Below are 21,844 nucleotides of genomic sequence, written 5' to 3'. Positions count from 1 at the left end.
AGGTTACAATTCACAAACACTCGCCAGAAGTGGTCAGCATATTTCTCGCACCTTGTTGAATCTATGCCACTGAGAATCAAGGCAGTTCTAAAGGTAAAAGAGGGTCCAGCCCACTGCTAGCAAAATGTAGTTAGCAAAGTTTCCAGTGAGTGTACATTAGAGAGATAGAAACAAATGAACACACTGTTTCATACCACTCTCCACTTTTATTTGAAATCTTAATTTACCAACGCAGCAGAGAAAAAGGAAATATTGCCCTTGTGAAGCAGGTGGCATTTAAGGAGTCCCCTACATAGTTAGCATCTGGAAAAAACAACAGCTCTATACTCTTTTCTAAACTTCAATCACATTTGATTGAGTGAATGGTTTATAAGGATTAGGAGGTGGGCTGAATATTGGAATAAATAAGGATCCATAATGGGTCCAGAGGGAAAGTGTCTCAGTGAGCTTCAGCCACACCGTCCCTCTGTGCTAGCTGAAAGAGAAGGAGAAACAGTGTTTAGAGGAAGGGCTTTGAGTATTACCAAGCAGGTAAGTGAAGGAGAATTAATATGACATGTGGTGTTGTTCCAAAATTTAAGTTGTAATAACCTGATTTAATACTTTCTATATCTGTAACACGTTTGGCTGTCAGATTAATAAAAATCTCTAGCATGATGTATTTTTTCTTCTTAGCCAATCAGCTTGTGAAACCAATAAAAAAATAGAAAGAAACCTTATTACTAGCATAGAGTGGACTTGAAAAGAGAAGACTTGCTGGCTAATTCTCAACTTTGGAGTTGGAATCCCCTAAAGGAAAACAGGAGGTGGCAGGAGGTGAACTTAGATTTGTGATTGCTGTTGTTAAGTTGCGCAGAGCAAATGCAAGTGGAGCACAGACACCCAATAAATGTTGAAGAAGTCCAAATCATTTAGAATTGCACCTGGATTCTTGTGCTCTAATATTAAAGCTGATTCACCAAATTGATCGATTTGTTTTTATCTTATGGGATTACACACTACACTAAATGTCTTTTGCAAACATTCTTCAGACATAGTGAAACAAGCAAACTGGATATTTTTTGGGCTTTAGGAAACGGTGACATGTTTTTTTTTCTAATAATATATGATTTAAGGAAAAAGTGTTTTTTTTAAAGGAATTAATTTAAATAATTCATAGTTGAAGAGGCACATCACATGTAAAGTCAAATTTGGACTCTAGTGTGAATGCAGCTTTTTTCTAAACTTGTAGTATAATTAAATTGTCTATATAAGGGGCTGTTGGCTTCACGTGGACTCAGACTAATGGAATAAGCCATTATGCAAATCAAGCAGTGTATCTGATATGTAGGAAGCGAGAGTCAGTCCTTATGGTTCTTGATGGATGATGAAGAGAAGGAAGTGGAAGAGGGGGGATGGAGATGGCAAACAGCAGGAAGAGTGACTGTATTGGGATTTGTGGGGGTGGGCAGTGAGATAGGGGGGATTGTGGGGGAAGGAAGCACTAGTCAGCCAAGTCCTTGCATTTCATTTATTATAATACCTCTATACTGTGAGCCAGCCTTTGAGTAAGCTTCATTTTTTTGCTGTCTGTGCATTGGCACTGACTGGGATGTTGCATGAGAGCGTTGTCTCTGCTCAGCTCTCAGTGCCATGAGCTGAAACAGGGGACTCCATTCATGCGCTCTGATTTTGTCTCATTAGCCTGTGGTTACCATAGTGGCTCCATAGTGTAGTAGCTTACAACGAGTGAAAGAGTCTCAGTTTGGATCTAGGAGGAGACATAAATCCCTTTGAGTTGCATCATCTCGCAAATCTGGCAAATCCAACATGCAGAGTTACCCACTGTGGCGGCCCCTTGTGAACACAGGTGGAACCTAAAGTATCTTAGACTGTGGGTGCCATATGTGCTGAGCTGCCTTTATGCATTTGTATGTTGTTTCTATAGAATAAGAGAATTTACATTGCTGGAAGTGTTTTCCAATTTATCATATTTGTAAACTGGACATATGTCAGCAACCATTATTTTTTAAGATGGCAGACAGATGATAGCAACGAATCAGGGAAGGCGGGAGGAGCTGGTGTACTCGTTTCAATTTCTGTCAAGATTTTGCCGCCCTCTGGTCAAGAGTTTTGAAATTGACCCTTGTGTTCCCCTTGTCCAAAAAGCCTACTTTAGCTCTTGATCCGGAAGAGTGGTTTTTGTTTTTCCTTTCACACTGATGTCAAATTACAAGCAGCAGAGAGGGAACAAGTGTGTTTGAAACACACCATCAGAGCTCTCCTCTGGTTCATCTCCATCACCATTCTGCTCTTTGTTCCTATCAGTCTTTCAGACAGCAGAATGGCCCCTACAGTATAGACCGAGGCTGAAAGCTGCAGCTGCTGCACACACTGAGCAGAGGCGAGGGACAGCACTCCCCCAGTTACTACACACACACACACACACACACGGATGGAGGAGAGAGCTGCTCCTCCCTGTTTGTCTGATGTTTTGCTTTGCTTTAATAGCAAGACTGATGCCATTTAAAACTTTCGCTTCATTTCACTCAATGCAAATCCAGCTGCATTAGTGGGTTGCCAAAGTCCTTCACTGACATAGGACAGTACATGCAGTGGCTCTACACAGCCAGCTCAACCTAATTAGTCCTAATGTTAGTTTAAAAAAAAGTACAGCTATGCAGAGACTTTTTTTTTGCATATGACTAAAATCTATATTTAAAAATACCTTTCTTGCCCCCAGAATTATATTACATAATTTTAAATACATCACATCTACCACGTCCTGAATAAAGAATCATTAGTGTGTGAAATTAGCAGGGTTTTTTTTTCTTGCTGTTTGTTTTTCAACCAGACAAACAAAACTGAACATAAAAAACAAACAAAAAAAAGCTGTCTTCTAAGACCTTTTCCCCTATGTGCACATTTTGACAGTTGTTCAAGGTGACAAGTAATATTTATAATAGTTACTTTTAATAGAAATGATATCAACACTTAAATAAAAAAGAAAAAAACACTGACACTTAAAATGTTTGAGCAACTTTGCTGATTTTGTTAAAAGTTTAAAATGTACGGTGGCACAGTGGTTAGCACTGTTGCCTCACAGCAAGAAGGTCCTGAGTTCAATTCCACCATCAGGCCGGGGTCTTTCTGTGTGGAGTTTGCATGTTCTCCCCGTGTTTGCGTGGGTTCTCTCCGGGTACTCCGGCTTCCTCCCACCGTCCAAAGACATGCAGCTTGTGGGGATAGGTTAATTGGATAATCCAAATTGCCACTAGGTGTGAATGTGCGAGTGAATGTGAGTGTGAATGGTTGTCTGTCCCTGTGTGTTAGCCCTGCGACAGACTGGCGACCTGTCCAGGGTGTACCCCGCCTTTTGCCCTATGACAGCTGGGATAGGCTCCAGCGACCCTGAAAAGGATAAGCGGAAGCGAATGGATGGATGGATGGTTTAAAATGTTCTTATCATTGTCACACAACTTTGGATTTGAGGACCCAAATACAGACTACAGGGGAAAAAAGCCCCAAAAGTCAAAGTCTAAACATGAGGAGCCAAGGAAGAAATGGAATACAAACTTGGGCCCAGCTCCAGAAGACAGGTTCAACAAAGCCTGAGTCTAATCCTTGGTGGAAAACTCTTAGTTTTCAGTTGCAGAAAAGCTGGAAAAATGAAGCCATCATCACTGGATTTCTGATAGCATTCACCATGACAATGAGTAAATGAAGAACAGCGGCTTCATTTTTATGAAGCTATGTGAATGATGCCATTTGGGCGATCGTGGCTCAAGAGTTGGGAGTTCGCCTTGTAATCGGAAGGTTGCCGGTTCGAGCCCCGGCTCCGACAGTCTCGGTCGTTGTGTCCTTGTGCAAGACACTTCACCCGTTGCCTACTGGTGGTGGTCAGAGGGCCCGGTGGCGCCAGTGTCCGGCAGCCTCGCCTCTGTCAGTGCGCCCCAGGGTGGCTGTGGCTACAATGTAGCTGCTATCACCAGTGTGTGAATGGGTGGATGACTGGGCTTGTAAAGCGTTTTGGGGTCCTTAGGGACTAGTAAAGCGCTATACAAATACAGGCCATTTACCATTCATCATAAACACCAGGGGAGAAAAATGTAATTGTCATCTATGCAGTCATCCAAATTTACCTTTACAGGTAAAGGTGAAACCCGACCAAATTTTACTTTTGATCTTTAAGTTAAAACTATCCAGCTTCACCCTGACAAGGACAAAATGCAGGTCCTAAAGGACAAATATGAAATAATGAGATAAAAAAATAGATTACTTTGACATGCGATATTATTTAGATTCATTAAAATTCATTTAGTTTATTTTCAATAAAAACAATGGTTCAGACTTTGCACAACATAATTTGATGACTATATTTGAATATATGAAAATATTTCAGCATAAAATCCAGTGACACAGACTGCCTGTATTCAAAAACCTCACTTTGAACTACATTTAGTCTCACATTACAACTTTCAACTAAAATATTCACAAAATCTCCAACTGATAAACAATGACAGGTATTTATTCACCATTGTGACTGATACTACTACTTCTTCTTCTTCTTCTTCTTCTTAAAATGCTGATGAATACACTAATCCATGCTAAATGTTTTAATGTAGAGAAACTAGCAGACAACCTGACAACTGCCTTACTGACCCGAGTCATGGAGATACAGACTTCATATTTTATTTTGCTATATTTTATTCAGCGATCATCATTTGTGCCCTTGCATAGATGACCAATTAGTAAAAAAAATGCTAATTATTAAACACAACCAATATCTAACCAGGGTTTCAGTGCTTGTGAAGGTGCTTGGACATCAGTTACACAAATGAAAAAGCAGGAGTGAAGGAGTCAAAGAGAAACTTTGTTGACCCTGGCACCTGACACAGTTCTTGTGGGGCAGGGATAGCTCTGTAGGTAGAGTGGTGGCCCCATGATCGGAAGGTCGGGGGTTCGACTCCACTGAACGGCTACCCTGAGGTACCCCTGAGCAAGGTACCGTCCCTACACACTGCTCCCCGGGCGCTGCACTGGTGGCTGCCCACTGCTTCACTGGGTGAATGGGTTAAATGCAGAGGAACTATTTCCCTATGGGGACTAACACGCACACTTTACTTTACACAGTTTAAGTTTAAAGTCTCTTTCTAGAACAAAAAAGCCAGAAATTTCTCTCATGTGTCAACAAACTCAGAACTTTCACTAAACTTGCTTTCTGGAACAAAGCCTTGGGAAACACACTGAGACAAAAAGTTGGACTGGACTATATATACAGAGATCACTGATTAGGGATTAGACAAAGGAGGGGAATGAGATGCAGAGGAATGCAAATAACAACAGTTAATCAGAAAACAAAATAATCAGAGAATCAAGGCAGGCTGTCACAAAGCATCTTTAACTCAGGACATAGAAGAAAACGAACCTTCAAGCATTTAAAATCTGGAGAAAAAACCCCGGACAAAACAAAAGAGAGTACCATAGACTTGAATATTAACACTTAATAAGGGAACACAAAGGGACGAACATGGGAACAAAAAGAAAGGAAGGCAGACAGAAACAGAAACACTCGGGCAACTGCTGCTACTGACAGTAACAGACATGAACCAAAACACAAGATAACACAAAAATGAAGAAACAAAGCTCAAGAAAGGGATAAGATATAAGGCAAGTTTAACATAGACAAATTTCTTAGTTTCTTAGTTGTCTTCACTAAACATAAAACCTCAGAGATAATGAACATTTCCACACGGGCAATCGGTTTTCTTTGTTTTCACTAGCCCAGCCTTTCTTCTTCAGGCTCTGCTTGCGCTCACATAGAAGGGACGTTTGATGTATTATTTGACTCTTCTTCTGCACAATGTTGACCAGTTGAATCCCCCCCCCCCCCCCCCCCCCCAACTCCAAGGCAGATGCATTATTGGAGGAATGTGTGACAGAGCTCTCTAAAAGAAAAGAAAAATATAGCAGTAAAAGGGAAGATTGCCATTGCAGATTGGACAAGAGATTAATGCTGCAGATCAAAAGAAGCATGCAGAGAAGTTAGAAAAAATGTATATGTTAACTCAAGATAATATGCAATATTTATTTTATTGTGTGTGTTCTTACTTAATTCTGACATGACAGCAGTACATGAATTCTCACTGTGTCATATACTAATAAACAGGAGGTTGAAATCACTTACGCTTGTTGTCAGATTCTTCTCAAATTAATCTTACTGATTGGTGATAAACAGTCTACATGTTATGTGTTCAGCATGTGTTACCATGGTAACACCATAAAAAGACAGCCATATTTGTTGTTCTGGCTGTTAGCTTCATAGTATGCCTCTCCAGGCCCGGTAATACATTGCAACTCCAACACACCCAGGATATCTTTCCACCGTCTGGTTTCACTTACCCTGACAGCAGCAGTTGGGTTCAGGATCATAAGCAGGTTATTATCACCTTGATAAATCTATCATGGGATTCCAAATCTAGCAATCAGTACACTTAAAAAAGTGTTAAAAAAGTGGTGCTGACTTTACAAAGAAACTATAGTACTGTGGAAAAGTCTTGAGCCACCCTTCACTTCTTTACATTTTGTTTAAAAAAATGAGATTCTAACAATTCTAACAAAGTCAGCATTTGGTACGACCACTTTTATTCTTCAGCTCAGACTGAATTCTCTTAGTAAGTCATTCTTGTCATTTCGTTAAGTAGTCCTCAGGAACAGTTCTCAGGGCTTCTTGAATGACATTCGAAGCTCTTCTTTGTTGGGTGTTTTTTTTTCCATTCTCTGTTAAGACGATCCCACACTGCTTCCATAATGTTGAGGTCTTGGTCTGTCCAGGTGTGCTTTTACCACATTGGCAGTATGTTTGGGATAACTGTCGCCGTTTCCAATCAATTAATTTCTGGATCTGGCATCATGAATCAAAAGCTGATGGTACGTTGGAACATTTTTGTATTCATAATTTCATCAGTATCCCCAACACCACTGGCTAAAATCCAGCAGCAAACCATTCCAGAGCCATTGTGTTTTACAGGTAGACACTCACTGTTATACCTCTCTCCTGACCTCTGTAGATATTGATGATGGTTTAAACCAGATATTTGAAATTTGGATTCATCACTCCGTAAGTCCTCTTGGCACTGATTTTCAGTCAACATCAGCCTTTTCTCCCTGTTTCCCTTCATTAATAATAGCTATTTGACAGCCACTTTCCCACTGAGACCATTTTGGGGGACATTTTTCTCTGTTATTGGGTAGTGCAGCAGTGATAAATAAACAAGAAGGAAGGGGAGACATGCAGTGAAGTGCCACTGGTCAGACTTGAACATTTGCCTTATGGAATATGGTCGCCTGCTCACCCAGTGAGCTAAACTGGCTTTTTTCTTTCTTACTTTCTTTTTTTTTTTGTCTGGTCATAGCTGAATTTTTTCCTTTCTTAAGGGCATCACTCTCATACATGGTTTTTCAACAGTTTATTTTTTTTAGGCTTGCCACTTCTTCTTTTGTCATCCACTGTACAGTTTCTTCCTATCTTTTAGACCCACACTACATGCCGTTCTGTGTATGTACTGTATGGGGTAGGTACAAAATTGGTTAGGTACAAGGAGTGGACTGTAAACAAGACATCAATCAGCCAATGTCCAGAGAACAACTTTGAAAGACCTTTAGAAAGATTGGAGAACTATTGCTCACACCACTTTAAAAAAAAAAAGTCTGGCTTCTTGGATGCAAAATAAAGATATAATAAGGAAAAGATGGCGGGTTCAAGGCTTTTCTACAGTACTGCATACTACGGGGAAAGTATGAAGAAGTTAAACACAGGGGTTTTAAGAATTTTCACCAGTGGGCCTGAAAAAGATGGACCATATTAATAAAGTTTAACTTTAACCAGGAAGGAAAGTCAACAAAGATTCTGCATGGTTATATTTGAGATTTTGCATATTAGTCTATTTATATTGGCGTAATATATTATGCTTATTATGTGAACACAACTATGTTTAGAACTCCTTGTCAAAGACCAGTTTCCCCATGGGACAAAAAAGTTTATTTTTAGCTTATCTTAAAGTTCCCTCACTGTATCTGTATATTTACTACTAAGATATGTTCCAGGCAGGACCTTTTTCTTTTTTAAAGTAGCCTGTTGGGTAATATATTAAGCAAAAAGCCCGGCATACTTGACTCCAGACAATTCACCAGTCTAATGGGAGCTGAACCATTAAATTGCCTGTTAATTGGAATTTCAGCACTAACATTTAAGTATATATAATGTATTTAATATACCATGGCACAAAGAAAAAAACTGCCCGTGGCTTTCCTCAGTGTATCTGAAGTGTCAGATTACTGTGTAGGTTCTGGCTTTCAGAAGGCTTTACGGTCACAGTATACCTATATTGCGTATTTAATGCAGAAGTACAAATCTCTTGTTAGCATTTATTAGAGGTAGTCCTACTCCACTTGGAAGCTGTGACTCTTTTGTGTCACATAAAGCCATAAAAATACATGCACACATATTACCATTTGCATTAATGTGCAGCATGTTTTTGCCATCCCGCAAATTAAATTCCTATTTTGCAGCAATAGTTTGGGAACCAGTGGTGTGGTATTTATAATGCACTTCTATGTTTTATCATATTTAAAGAACTGTTCTCTTCCTTTATCTATCTTCCCTCTGCCCAGCTTTTCAGCTCCTGCGGTATTAAAGATACGCTGCTGTAAAAGAAGTCATCTGTAATCCTACATGTGCTGTATGGCCCCTCTAAAGAAGGCTCATCAAGGTGAAACTCTTGTATGATTTTTTTAGACACTAAAAGCATGATAGCAGGTTTTTTGGGATGAGAGGGAAAAGCACACACTGTGCATCCAGGTGTGTGATATTTAGCAGCAGCAATCGCCTCAGGAGCAGAACCGTCAAACAAGTGAGCGCACTGTAATGAAAGACTAGCCACTTCCCTGGAGAATGTGAATAATGTGAATAGGAATAAATGACATACAGTACTTTGCAGGAAAATACACACACACACACACACGCACACACACACACTTTTTCTGCCCTTAGAACCTGTCACCAGTGGGTAAGGTGCTCCGCATGCGCACACACAGGCAAGCACGCACACTGAATACATCCATGCCTGAAGACACAACAAGAAATAATAATTGTGAGTCAGCCTCACATATGCATACAGACACACACATACAGTATATACACAGACACAGCCAATAGCCAATCTGCTTTTTCCATAGGAACACATTTTGTTGTTACGGGAGACATTATTTCAAATTAACCACACATTTTATTCTCATTGAGTGGATATTTTACACACCTTTGATTCAATAATACAGACCCACAGATTCTTCCTCAGCTCCATCTGCCCTGCTCCTCTTCCTCAGTCCTTCTCTGACAGGTCTCTATATTTGCAGGTGAGCCCGAGGAGATGATAGCAGTGTGTTTTTGTGTGCGTGGGTGTTTTGGGGACTTGCTCTGCATGATTATGTATGATAACATACGCATGCTGAAGTATCCATTCAACTCAGGTTAACTCGTCTCCTCAACACTAATTACAGATGTTAATCTAATCTGCGGCCGATGAGTTAAATGAGGCTTTTTATGGCGAGGCATGAGATGAAGTGTGGCTCAGTGATGTACGTGTGATAGGAACACACAACCTAAACCTTTTAAGAATTTACTATCTCAAAAAAAAGCAGTTGTCTGTTTTACTCCAACTAATGGCTGCAGCTATATGAGAGTCAAACAGCAAATATGAATTTCTGCACTTTTTGTCTCTTTTCTATGCCATTTGCAGCATAGATTATCTCTTCTAAAATTAAAAAAATGCTGTCACTGGTTTGCAAAATCTTGTTCACTGTCACTGGCATTAGCTTGCTTTATAACTAATGCATTTAGAGTAGATAAATGCACGCCCATCTAAAGCCTTATTATCCACACAGCTATAACTGTGTGATGATAGCATTATAAGATAAAATACGTTTATTTTAAGATGTTTAAATGCAGGGTTTTTATGGTTGAATTCTGCTAAAAGAAGATATATGAAAAGAAACGAGCAGCAACAAAATGCAGATCTAAGGAGCACATTCAGAGAATATGTGGTATTAGCCTGTCTCCCCTAAAGCCTTTCCACAGAGCAGAAAGCTTTTCTATTGTCTGCCACCGTGTTGCCTCTGACATGCAGCAGAGCTTTATCACATGTGCAAAGATTCCTGTTTACATACAGCAATTGAAGAGGCAAAATGGGAACCTGTTGATCTACAGATAAATGTTCCACCACTGAGCTGTACTCCCTCATGATTTGTACGTGCTTTATCTGTGAATTCAGCTCTGTTTGATAATGAATTGTATCCACAAAGCCCGAGTCAAGGAGGCAGCCTCTCTCTGAACTGCAAATATTTAACAGCCCAAATGTGTTTGTTCACTCGTGAGTCTCTGCATGTTTGTGTATGATAATGAACCTGCGCTTGTAGCGTCCATCCTCCCTCTATTAATTAATTTGCTCCATGGCACAGATAAAAATCAACAATAGTTTATTATTTCCCAGGATTTTTGCTTTTTATCGTGGAGGAAAAAAGGCTTTTAAACATTTCCACACATAAGATGAAGATACATGAACCTTACAGAGAACTCATATACAACATGCTCTATAATAGCCAATAAAAGGATCAGAAGTCACCTGAATATGAATGTAATTTATATAATGATCTTTAAAAGAATACCTGACACTATTATTTTTTTTAGCTTGAGAGATACAGTATGAACAATAATTAATTTATTTCTTTTTTTGGACATGGGCATTCTGTACTCTGGATTATATAGCAGGCTGGTCAGTTCATTACTGTTTAATGCTATTTAGAGTGTGCATTCATTTATGGCATGCTTTCTTAGGCTCCAGTAGTTGCCTGGAAAAAATACATACAAAGACAAATCTGAGTGCCCCCTGTGTTTACTTTATATGCCCATAAGTCCATGAGCGCTGCTTACGGTAGACTGAGGTTCATTTAATATTACCTCCTGTAGAGAGGCTGGAATGCCCTGAATGCAACAAGCAGGGGAAATTATTGTCGCAGAGCGAGAACTACTGGCATTGTTATACAGGACAGGAGATTGTATAACAACTCAGCCACAGGTGCCAAACTGGATCCTATCAACTTCTTAAAATCTGCAGTTTTCTGTTCTAATTTCATTTATTCACTGGAAGGGTTTTTCACAGAGGAAATAGATTTTGCAGATGATCAAATTAAACAGATGACTATAATGATCAAGCATTTTCAGACAAAACTGATGAAGCCCAGCTGAGTGACCCCCTCCCCCCTTTTTTAAACTTGTGTTTAAACATTCATGCGTGATAATGTCACATTATGTGTGATAATGTCATAGTTAGAAAAGGGCATTTTGATCCATAGTCTGACGCTTTATCTTTGTGCTGTTCCTCCTTGTTCTTCTAATTTAGGGTTCACTTATAGTTCAATCCATGAATAATGTAGAAAATTAAATTTCCCTTTGCTCTCTCTGATGTATTTAATGTTTCTATAGTGGTGGCTGCCTATGTATCCAGCTCATTTCCTACAAATCTAAAAAAAGAGTACTTCCTATGATAAGGGTGATTTCAGAAAGGCATGAAATGATTTTTCGCTACAAAGGCAGCATTGATTGACTGGTGATAAAGATTCTTAAAGGAACACTGCAGCCTCTATAAGCACCCATGATTTTAATTAATATAGGATTTTTTTTAAATACAAATGATCTGTTCTGCTAGTCATAACTCTAACCCTTTGCACTGCAGATGTGCCATACAGTATATGCATTGCCAAACTTCATTACAATAACATATGCTACGTCATCATTTACTTTGCAGCTTTCGGATCGTGTGATGTTGTTACCATTTTTTCATACTACCACTGTAGTGCAAAAAGGGGGCACCCAGATTTGAACTGGGGACCTCTTGATCTGCAGTCAATTGCTCTACCACTGAGCTATACCCCCTTGGTGTTAGCCCAGGAAATGACCTGTATATAAAGGCAAATGTAGATCAAACAAATGACGGGTTTTTACATGTTCTTCATTTGTAAACAAATAAAAGTTGTTTACATCCATGTAATGAACCCACTGACCTGCTGTACTTCCTGATTGGTTCAGTGGGATGGTTGCATCCACTTAAACTTTGGTTGTGAATATATAAAACCTATTAATCCCTGTGAAGGGAGACGAAAGTGGTAGCTAAAGTTAAACTGGAGCAGTATAAACTACTCAGACCACAAGAATGTCTCTTGCTCCCTGATTAATGTTAATCAGGTGAAGAAACTCTGCAATAGCACTAGAATGGACACAGAAGGCAGCAAGTAACCCAATAAGAAGAGGGGCTGGTTTGGTATTTATTGTAGAAATAGATTGCAGCTGAAGTGAAGTGTAGAGTCACTGGAGATGCCGAGATTTGAACAGCAAACCATTAAATTTAAAGGGAAATATTTTGTTTAATACCACCTTCTGCACAAGACATGCAAACATGCTTTCTGATACAAACTGCTAAGCCAACCCAAACATTAAAAAATGATACTTGCTTCTGAGTTTCTTTCTACATGCTGGCCCCATAAGATACATGGCCTTTAAAAGTAAAATGAAATATATATAAGATATCAAAGATTAAATATCTTTAAGTATCCCTATCTTTTCACAATTTTCCTTACCTACACGTGAGACTAATGTAGTAAAACAGAGAAAATAAGATCCCGCCACATTTATTGACAATGCATAAGATTAGAATTTAGGGAATTTTAAGGTTCTCCGTTTGCATTTTATTCTAAAAATCTAAACATGAATTAGAAACTCAAAGAAACTCGATCACTGAAGCACACACAAGCAGTCAGACCAGCCTCTCCTCTTTTTATTAGAACGTCAGAAAAAAAATGACAATTTATTCCTTGTTTGGTATTTTTTGTTTGTTTGTTTACATAAATAAAAACATTTCCACTACTAATTGATGTGGAAACGGCATTAACGTGAAAAAAAAAATAACTAAAATGAAATGTCAAACTTTCAAAATTTCTTTGAGGATGATCTCCTTAAATGTTTCCCTCCTGTTTAAACATCTGTGTGTCAGTGTATCATCTCAAATTTCTGTTTGTTGATTCATATGTTTACAGCAACAGCCTGCCTCCACTCTGTGAGGTGTTCAACCCACCATTGAAGAGCTTAATTTGACGGCTGGCATTTGAAAAATTGTGGTACTTTAATTTGGTAAAATTACGACAGTCTTGAGAAAGTTTACCATCAGGAAGTCATCGATCAAATTTAACTTTCTTGTTTAAACTTGGAAATTCCACACTGCATATGCAAATGGGTCCAAAACACTCCACACATCTTGTACAATTTTTTCATAAAGCTAAACTTTTTGATGAAACCCATATTTTAAGATGACTCGGCTGTCTTGGGCTTCATGCATATTAATAGCTACTCATCAGTAGTGTTGTCGAATTTCCCAGAGGAACCCACCCGAGGGATTAATAAAGTTCTATCTTATCTTATCTTATCTCATCATTCTACGGCTCTGAAAGAGAGTTCTTTAATGGCCCGGGTGGAAGTATGTTGCAAAAATACAGACAAGAAGCCAAATGACAACTTTGTCGCTTAAGCCTCTTCTTTAAGTGCTTCACTGTTTACATGGACGATACACAGTAAAATGAGCCAAATTAGTTTGGTTTATGCAAGCCGAGTGAGGGATTATGGGTGTTAAGCGGTCCCAATCTCCTCAATCCATCTATGAGCAGCCTGTGTTATGACGTGCTCATATATACACATTTTCTGAAGGCTGCTCATATGCGCTCAGAATATAAAATGCACACAGAAGACTTAGAAGAACCCAGTGTTGATGACTTGCCTCAAATGCTAAGCAGTGAAACTGTTGATTGTTTGCTTTGGTGCTGTATGGAAAATGAAAGGCTTTTCCTTTGCAGTATGACAAGATCTGCATGTTATCTAGCAGCACGCATGACTACTGCATATATATGCAAGCATATGCATGTGTGACACAGATGTTTGCAGTTCAAAAAAAAGGCATGTTATTATGGATGGTTTTTGCACATGCTATTGGTGTTAACAAATTCTGGTTTCTAGTTTACTCTTATTTGAGTAATTGTATAGTGTGCTTCACATAGGGTGCAAATGGAATTGCATTAAGGATCTCTTGATTTGATTTGTGTACTCACCTTACAGTATAATGTGTCATGCTGAGAGACGTTGTTGTCAATGTGGTGCTATTTAAGTAAATACTGAAATTAAAACGAAAAACTGTGGACAAGGGAAGCAGTTAAAGACAGTCAAAGTTTGTGGCCTTCACAGAGGGCAACCAGAGTTGAACTGGGGACATGTTGAGCTGCAGTCATATGCTGTAACCCACAGCTAAACCCCTCTGCGTGGCAAACTAGCACTGACAGTAACATGGAGTATGTCCATTTCATGTCAGCAGGGAAAAGAATGAAACCATCTCTCCCCCTCAATGTCTGTGTAATCACACAAACACAGATGGTATTTCAACAGAATGACTTACTGTGTATTACTTGAATGCTAAAGTTTGTCACATAGTCTGATTAGAAGTAGCTGTAAATCACGACAAGCGTGCTTAAAAAACTATCACAAATTTGACTTAGCTCCAGTTAAGGACTTGGGTGTTCATTCCCATCATTACTCTGAACTTCAGCATCAGCACCATCATTAAAAACAACTCAAATGAATTGACATCAAAGGAAAGAATGTTCCCAGAGTTACTGCCAACATTAAAAAAGACTCACACATAGGAAGGAAACTTGGCAAAAAAACATTTTTAACCAAAGCTGTGGCTTTTGAGCGACATGATATGAATTTAAAGAAGAATTATACTCTGTGCTTTCTCAGCGTATGATCTGTGAAATTCGGCGATAGGAATTGGTCCGCTCAAAGGAGAGCGATAAGAAAAGAGGCTGCGATAGCGTGCAGTCCTAATTTGAGCAACCACCACTGGTGAGTGGATTTGGACAATATCAGACGAACATCTTTTATTGTTCGTAGCGTGCATGATTATGACTCATGAGGAAGCGAGGGGAGGGGAAAGAGGGAAGGAGTGAGGAGGGCATGTGGACGCTGGAAGAGATGGAGGATTATGATTGAGTCTTCATGCTTCTGAAAGCACCAACTAAAGTCCATAAACGTTGGCAATAAATGTTCATGTTTTATGTTTCCCAACCTTCAATCGAGAGTACACTTTGTTCTTTCATTGTTGCCCATATGATGTTGGGAAGGGATGGTGTGAGTGTGTGTGTAGTTATCCACTGACAATAACTGACTAAACCTTTGGGTCTGAAAAGTGAACACAAGTGAAGTGAAAAGCCTGTATGTGGGAACACTGGGAACTTCATTTAGTGTACCCACTTCATTAGATACTCTTTATCTTCTTGTTAATGCAAATATCCAATCAGCTGATCATATGTTGTAAACATAGTCAAAACCTGCTGAAGTTCAAACCAAGCATCAGAATTAGGAGGAGATGTGATTTAAGTGTCTTACTAGGAAGGCAACAGTAACTCAAATAAACACTACTGACAAGCAAAGTATTGAGTATTGTATAGTATACATACTAAATTGAGTATTGTTTAAATAGCACAGCCTACCTGAATGTTATTGCTGATCATGTCCATCCTGTGAACATAACAATGAGTTTATTGTGATCAAATGACCCACACAGTAACAAGATCTCCATCCAGCACTGTGGAATATCATGGAATAAGAGATTTGCATCGTGGATGTGCAGCCGACATATCGGAAGGATCTGCATCGTGTTTTATTTCAATATTAGGCCAGTTTTGAAGACAAAAGGGGGTCCTAACTGGTGCTAGCAACATATAGTGAATATAAAAAATAGTTTAGTGTGCGTCTACATTAGTTGTCCATGTCTATGGGTTAGTTTATGCTGGGGGAAAAAAATCGAACAAACAAAAACCCCACAAAGAAACAAAAGAACAAGTTCATGTAAAGTTATTGTTTTGATTGTTGCCTTTATTTTTATTTTTTTATTGATTATATTCATAGTTTAGTAAGTGTTATGTTTTCTTCTCTTTTCTTCTGTCCTGGTGAAATCTGCAGCATTTAACATTCAGTTTTTATGGTGCTTTATAAACAGAGCGTTACTTCTGTTTTCGTCTTTTTCGTCTTCTCCTTCTTCTTCTAAATATAGAGCAAATGAAGCATGTTATAAGTCTGTAGAAGAGGGAATTAGTGTAAGTGTGAGACATGCTTACCTCTTTTGCCTCTCCTTTGCCTTTGTTCTGAAAGGTCACATAGAATAAACATGTAAAGCCTGTTTTAGTAGCTGTAGCAGCAAGTAGTACTTATGGCTTAAGGGTATAGTCAGTACTGTCACAGTTACTAATTATATGAGATTGGACATCCAAACCAGGCAGCACGGTGGCACGGTGGTTAGCACTGTTGCCGCACAGCAAGAAGGTCCTGAGTTCAATTCCAACATCAGGCCGGGGTCTTTCTGTGTGGAGTTTGTATGTTCTCCCCGTGTTTGCGTGGGTTCTCTCCGGGTACTCCGGCTTCCTCCCACCGTCCAAAGACATGCAACTTGTGGGGATAGGTTAATTGGATAATCCAAATTGCCACTAGGTGTGAGTGTGAATGGTTGTCTGTCCCTGTGTGTTAGCCCTGCGACAGACTGGCGACCTGTCCAGGGTGTACCCTGCCTCTCGCCCAATGACAGCTGGGATAGGCTTCAGCGTCCCCCGCGACCCTGAAAAGGACAAGCGGAAGTGAATGGATGGATGGATGGACATCCAAACCTCCCATGTCATGAACAGCTGACAGTGAACTGGCTAAACAACAACAGCTGGTTAAGCTGTTTTGCATTATTGTACTAACCAAAATAAAAATTTCCCCCTGATAAAGAGTTTAACTACATCCTCACAACGTATGAGACTTTATTTACCATGTGTCCGAGTGCAACAATGTTAGACCCACTTCAAAGAAAGTTTGAATAACAACAACTAACAGCAGCTAACTCCAGATGCTAACAGCAGTGGCAAAAGCAGTAGCGCTTATTGACATTGACAAGTTCAGGATATCTTCAACAGCTCATCTCAGTATCGCTGTCATCACATAGAAGTTAGCTTCACTAACTCTTCCACTTGTATTAGTGTCCTTTTACAAAGTTTTACTGCCTCTTCCTGATTAAATAGACATGGATTCATATTGACAGCTGAATTAAACGGTGGATTGACATCCGCTGTAGCTTGGATTATGCACTTGAATTGGGAGGGTTAAGAAAAAAGAATTCAGTTGACAGCAGTGAGGTTTCACATACTGTAACCTTCAATATAGAGATTAAATATCCTGTAGATATACAAACACATTAGTCATTTCAACATTCAGCTTTGTTTTTCTCAGTTCAGTTAAAGCAGACAGCACAACTTGTGGCCCTTAAACAATGCTGCAAAAGCACAAAGAGCTCTAATTACAAACCTACCTTTAGATTTGCTGAAATCCTCCTCATGTCCTGCTTCTCTCCAGTGGCTAGAGGTCTCACAAAATCAGTGAGTTGAGAATTATTTACCTCCAAAAGCCCTCCTATGTTTTGACTGTCTGTCAGTCCTAGACCTCCCCCCCTCCTTTACCCCTCCAAGGGGTATTAACCCCCCCACCACCACCACCACCTCTTCCTCATCATCACCACACATACAAACACACCCCCACCCCCAACCATGACCCAGTTTGGAGGGGATGAGGGGGGTAAGTGAGGACCATTGTGTGAGTACCACAGGGAGAGAGGCAAGATGCTCTGCCTCTCTCATTCCTCTCCCTTTCAGGAAGGACTCACACTTGGTTAAGCACACACACTGAGACTCTTCATAAGAGAACGTCCAGAAAGCCGAGTGTTTTGTTGTGAGGTTTTTGTTGTCGAAATGCCGCTTTTGATTTTAGGTTAGGTTTGTTTGATGTCAGGCGAGGTTAAGAGCCTGTAAAGGAGACTATAAGTGAGACGAGGAGATAGAGATGAGCGGGCCTCATGTTGAGAGACAAAGGACACAGTACCTGGCATCCGGGAGAGAAGGAGTAGAGTGAGTATGCTGCTTCATCACTTTACTTTGCTCCTTGTGTTGTTTTTTATAAAATTTCCAAGTATTTTTTTAATCTGAAACGATGTCAGGTTGCCTGACCAAAGATCCAGTATTTCCAAAACGAGACAGCAGATGAATGACTTCCTGAACTTGTTTGTAATCTTCTGGAGAACTTACATTACTATTTCTAACAGCGTAAGGCACAGATGCACGTGGAGAGGCTGCTCCTGCCTCAGAGATTCTTCCTGTAACATATGGAACTAGTTTTCCGTTGTGTTCCTTCCCTTCGGAAACTATTAATGAGGGATTTTTTCTTTTTTTTGCCACAAACGCAGAGAGGCATGCTTCTTGAAAACCCGCCTCTTATATGTAAAATGAAAAGGACTTAATTTAAGCAACGAGCTCCTCATTTTGAGATCTCCTTATAGGCCGGGGTCCATGACCATTTTTCTTTTTTAAAAAAACTGTCAGCAGTTTCTGTTTTTATCTCTCACTACTGAGATTGATTTGAATTCCTTTATCTTTTCTGCTGCACATTTTATGAACCAGAGGCCCAAATCGGGGTGCAGTGCCTACTTAACTCTTTGGAAGTCATAGTTTATTTGTGTTTCATGGCTGCCCACATTGATCACTCTGCAAGTAAGTTTGATGTCTGTTTGTATGTGTGTGTCTGTGTAGAAACATGAACCATAGAATCTGAAAATAGATGTTAATTATAGTGTTCAAAACCATTTGTCATTGAACCTAATGCTAAGTCACTCTTGATGTGCATGATTTTAATCACTTGAGAGAATTTTTTAAACAGAGTTACTGCTCAGGAAAAACAGAAGATAGTCAGAAAATGTTGGTAAGAATTTCCTTTTTAGCTATGCTGGATTTTTGGATGATTTGAAACACAGTACAGAAAATCCCTTTTCTACTTAATCCACACATTTGCCAGCTGTCAGTCCTCTACTGAAGCTGTAGACATTAAGATTTATTGTAATTATTATATCATGATATAGTTGTTATCTTTTAGTCAAACTGCAGATTCACAAAGCAGAAGCAGAAGCTAATGACCTTGTTGTGACTTAAATTTGGTGGTTTTATGTTCGGGTCTTATTGCTACAAAACAGCCATGATTAAACCCAAATATGACGATCCAGGGGGTTATCATGGACAGATGTCTGGCCAGCTACTGCGTGAGCAGATTAGTTTGATCTGTGCCGTCTGCGTAGGACAAGTTGGGACTGTGAAGGGCAACGGTGAAGCCTGAAGATGCCACTGGCAGAACAGAGGGAGAGGGCACTACGGTGCTGACCCCCACACAAGGACAGGCAGAGGAGTTCTGACTCTAGAAGATGCTCTTGGTTTTTCCTCTGATAACTCTGAGGCTTCCTTTTTAATGTTAACAGAACAATCAGCATTTATGGTGAATTGTGGAATAAGACATGTCACTCTCTTGGTATGATATAAAATGCAATAGCAGAAAAGACTAATGACAGGCTACAACACATACACAACTGACTTCACTGTGCCTGAATTCCCATTGCAACGCAAATTAATTATTAGCTGCAGTGTTCATTCTTTGGAAAGAAATATGTCTTTTTTGTGATTAAGCTTTCCAAGGACAGCATATTAAATTTCTGAACACACTACAGCATTTAGAGCACGGGCAGCTTGGAACTCAAGCACTGGAACTCCGCTGATTAAATTCCTGTTAATATAAAAATTGAAAATGTGACTTTATGACAAGCAAGCAGTGCAATTAACTCTTCTCCCAGTGGAATAGTTCTTTTTCTCTTGCTGGTTTGCCTGCCTGTCAGCCACGATATTCTGCTTTAGCAATAATTGCTGAATGTTTATTTTCACTATATGACTTTGTAGATGTGATTTTTATTTGGTGAAAGAAGATAACCCATCAGCTCAACTCTATAAGTACTAAGTACTAGTATTGTACTTGTCTTGTTGGATTTAGTAAGTACTAAATGCAACAAAACCTTGACACGGGGCATTGTTGAAGACAAGTAATATAAATAAAATATAAATAAAATACAGAGGACAAAAAGGGAAGCAGACATAAAGTTTAGGTAGCATTGTTTTCACAACACGTTGCTGACCTAAAACTGCTGCAAAAACAAAATATAATACAGGTTGAAATTATTTAACCTTTTACATTAACATGCTGTGATTGTCAATGTGATAACGCTTCTGGTTAGATACTGAAAAGAAAGAGAAACTTTGTCTGCCACTAACATCTACAGATAGGTCCCAGAAGGCAGTAAAAGTTCAAATGAGGAGTGTTTTAAAGGCAGCAGTCCAACAGCAGATCAGCAGGATCAGGAGCCAAATCAGCGTCGACTGAATAAAACGCTGACAGTGATATTTTTTTTCTTTACAATCACTTTAAAAACACTAAGAGAGATCTAATTGATGATTAGCAGACTAAGAAAATTAATTCCCTGTGGGAAAACAGTCTGTACTTTAATGGCTGTGGACTGACTGATCAATGACCACTACTGTAATTGTACAGGTTTGCTGGTCTGTGAATGAGTACAGTCGGAGTAAAGTGCAATATGTTAATTATGGAAAATGTTCCCAAAAAAATCAATGCAATCGCAATATGCATTTCTAAATATGGTGACCAGTAATAGAGTCATGCATTTATACAAACAGAAACAAATGTATAAATATACGCATTAGTGTGCTTCACTTGATTAAAGTTCAACCAAACGCTAATAAATCTATTAGCTTTACATGCGATCATTAGAGGTTTTTCTTTTCTCTGTTTTACAGTACATTTATTATTCAAACTGCCCTGAAACGTAGCAAAAAACCGTTAGACATTCAGTCCTTCTTGTCAGGGTATTACATAAAGTATAAAATAAACCTATGCAAAACATGATATATATGTAATTTAAGTACAGCGTTCAATATTTAAATGCACAACTTGCTCCAAAAATACTCCAAGTTAGTGTGTGCCAAGTCACAGGCAGGAAACTGAGGGGGCCTTTGAACTTGTAAGTGTGTCTGCTTGTCTGTTGGTCTACATACTATATCTGGATATGAGTCTCTGTGGATCCTGCAGGAGAAGAGTTAGTGACTGAGGGGATCCCTGCGGTGACGCTCACTGTAACTGTCTGTTTGATTCAGTACGTAAGGGCTGTGATGTGGAGTTTTCAACCCCCGAGAAGTGATCGTGTTAACTTCTGACCTTGTACTTCAGCGTGGCTCCGATATATCAAAGAGAGACTGATATATCTGTGTTTGTTGACCTGTGATTACACAGCCATGACCTTTTCGCAGATGGCTGTGGAGCCATTGATCCTGACTGTGATTCACTTTCAAAGCTCATTAGTTGAAAATTGCTGTGTTTACACTGGAGGGGATTTCCTTGTGACTCTTACCATTTTTAACTTTTGAACTAGAGTCTGCTGTGCTTTTTGACGTTTTCTTGTGTGACATGATTTCCACCAATTTGCTGTTCATTCTTCATATCAAAATTTTTGACAGAAAGTCTGCCTGTTGTGTCTGCACGGTGCTATTCGGGAGGCTGACTCACCTCGGTAACTTAATGCACAGAGTCAGCTTCTTACCCCTAACTGCCCCACTAGCTCCTGAAGACGTAAATTGGATGAGAAAGCAAAATGCCAGGTTATATGCAACTAAGGTAGCAGGAGGATTAAAAACAGGCAGCTATGTGCCTGGATCAGAGCATCTCTCCTGGTCAGGGTGAAGCTTTTCAATTCCTGGTGCAAAAATTACCTAAGGACTTAACACGGGTGAACAAGGGCCC

At 39.4% G+C, this 21,844-nt stretch overlaps 1 protein-coding gene across 5 annotated transcripts in view; it reads left to right on the top strand.

Moving 5' to 3' along the window:
• gjc1 (gap junction protein gamma 1) overlaps positions 1 to 21,844 on the top strand; it is a 45,438-nt gene that overhangs the window by 18,069 nt on the left and 5,525 nt on the right. The window contains exon 2 of one of the 5 annotated variants that reach the window (XM_082529068.1): positions 8,653 to 8,750. The exons of 2 other annotated variants lie outside the window; for them this stretch is intronic. The gene's annotated coding sequence lies outside the window, so the exon portion shown is untranslated. Of the gene's footprint in view, positions 1 to 8,652; positions 8,751 to 17,969; positions 18,070 to 18,621; positions 18,709 to 21,844 lie in introns of those variants that run through there. 2 more of the 5 variants (XM_082529069.1, XM_082529070.1) reach the window with 2 other exon arrangements.

Source organism: Aulonocara stuartgranti (assembly GCF_965226115.1).
Source record: "Aulonocara stuartgranti genome assembly, chromosome: 4".
Classification (NCBI taxonomy): domain Eukaryota; kingdom Metazoa; phylum Chordata; class Actinopteri; order Cichliformes; family Cichlidae; genus Aulonocara; species Aulonocara stuartgranti.
This window is presented reverse-complemented; position numbering and strand designations above follow the sequence as displayed.